This window comes from Myotis brandtii, unplaced genomic scaffold, assembly GCF_000412655.1.
Source record: "Myotis brandtii unplaced genomic scaffold, ASM41265v1 scaffold714, whole genome shotgun sequence".
NCBI classification, from domain to species: domain Eukaryota; kingdom Metazoa; phylum Chordata; class Mammalia; order Chiroptera; family Vespertilionidae; genus Myotis; species Myotis brandtii.
Window position 1 is genome coordinate 1,444,539 of NW_005370809.1, and position 2,370 is coordinate 1,446,908.

Consider the following 2,370-nt stretch of genomic DNA (forward strand, 5'->3'; position numbering starts at 1 on the left):
CTTGGTGACGGAGGATGCTCGGGGACACCCCTGAGACCTCCCGGGGCCCTTCTGTACTTTCAATCCTAGGAAGACTCCGGGTTCCCTCAACTTCCCTGGGTCCTCCCCCGCTCTCCTTGGGCCTCTCCAGGCCGTAGTGTCCCCGCAGTGCTCCCTGATGTGAACATGTCGGACTCTTCCCTAGAAAGGTCGGCCGCTGCGTTGAGGACGCACCTGGAAGGGGCTGCCCAGCCCAGAGAGAGCATACGAGTTCCTTTTTTATTCTACCAGAGGCTTGAATGCTGCAGGGGAAACCGGGACAACATAGCTGACGAGGGGATGCAGAATAGGGGTAGTGAGTAGACCGTGGTCCATCAGGGAAGATTTTTTTTTCCTTTTTTAATCCTCATCCGAGGATGTTTTTTCCATTGATTTTTAGAGAGAGGGAAAGACGGAGAAATATCGATGTGAGAGACATCAATTGGCTGCCTACTGCAGGTGCCCTGACCAGGGCCCAAGCCAGGGAGGAGTCCTTGATGGGAATCAAACCCAGAACCCTTCGGTCCGCAGGCCGATGCTTTATGCACTGAGCCAAACCGGCGAGGGCGGCAGGGAAGGTTTTTAGAGAGACCTGTCAACACTGTAGTATCTTACCTCTCTGTCCTGGGCTTGGGCAGCAGAAGGAGAAGGCGTCCAAAGGCAGCAGCTCTCACATTTTTTGGTCTCAAGACCCCTTTGCACGGCTACCTGTCATTGAGAACCTTAAAGAACTGTTATTTATGTGGATTATATTTTCCATATTGAGGAATGTTTGTATTGATTCATTAAAAATAGAATAAACTCACTAAGTATTTTATAACTAGCATTTTTCTTAAAGGTACATTATCACAAAAATTGCATGAAGAGTACTTCAGAATTCAGACTGGTGCAGCCATTATGGAAAACAGTATGGAATTTCCTCCAAAAATTAAAAATGGAACTCCCATGTGACCCAATGACCCCACTTCTAGGAATATATCCTAAGAAACCTGAACACCAATCAGAAAGAATATATTCACCCCTATGTTCATCGCAGCTCAACTTACAATAGCTAAGATTTGGAAACAGCCTAAGTGCCCATCAGCAGATGAGTGGATTAGAAAACAGTGCTACATCTACACAATGGAATACTACACAGCTGTAAAAAAGAAAACTCACCCAGCTGGTTTGGCTCAGTGGAGAGAGTGTAGGCCTGCAGACAGAAGGGTCCCAGGTTCAAATCCGGTGAATGGCACATGCCTGGGTTGCAGGTTTGATCCCCAGTAGGGGGCGTGCAGAAGGCAGCTGATCAATTATTCTCTCTCATCATTGACGTTTCTATCTCTTGCTCCCTCTCCCTTCCTCTCTGAAATTAATTTTAAAAAAAAATTTTTTTAAAGAACTCTTACCATTTGCAACAGCATGTGTGGACCCGGAGAGTATTATGCTAAGCGAAATAAGCCAGTTAGAGAAAGATGATCTCACTGATATGTGGAACAAAATAAATCAATGAACAAAAATAGATCCAGAGACATAGAAGCATTGAACAGGCTATCGAACCTCAGAGGAAAGGCAGGGGAGGGTGGGTGGGAAGAGGTCAACCAAAGAACTTATATGCATAACCAGCAGACACAGACAATAGGTTGGTGAAGGCCTGGGGTGGGGGGCAGGAGTGGGCTAGAAGAGGTCAATGGAGGAAAAGGGGGGGACTTACGTTATACTTTCAACAATAAATATTTTTTAAAAGAGTACTTCATATTGTCTTACTGTGAGGGCTTAATTGAAGACAGCTGGATTCTCATATCTGCTTCTGCAGTACATCTGTTGTGAAATGGTATTGGTTGATATAAGTATAGAAGGGAAATCTGGCTTCACAGATAGTTGGACTAGGGAGAAGCATATTTTTAATATTTTTTTTATGGATTTCAGAGAGGAAAGGTGAGGGAGATAGAAACATCAATGATGAGAGTGAATCATTGATTGGCTGCCTCCATGCCTGCAAACCTGAGCATGTACCCTGACCAGGAATTGAACCGTGACCTCCTGGTTCATGGGTCGATGTTCAACCATTGAGCCACACTGGCCAGGCAAAGAGAAAAGCATTTTAATGGCCTTTTAGATAAATGTGGATATCCTTCTTTGACACAACTTGCATGTGGTAGTTTTTAAAGATTACTCAGATGTGAAAATTGAGACCATATCAATGAACATTATGCTCTATAACAGTGGTCGGCAAACCGCGGCTCGCGAGCCACATGCGGCTCTTTGGCCCCTTGAGTGTGGCTCTTCTGCAAAATACCACGTGCGGGCGCGCATGTACAGTGCGATTGAAACTTCGTGGCCTATGCGCAGAAGTTGTTTTTCGGCCTGAGC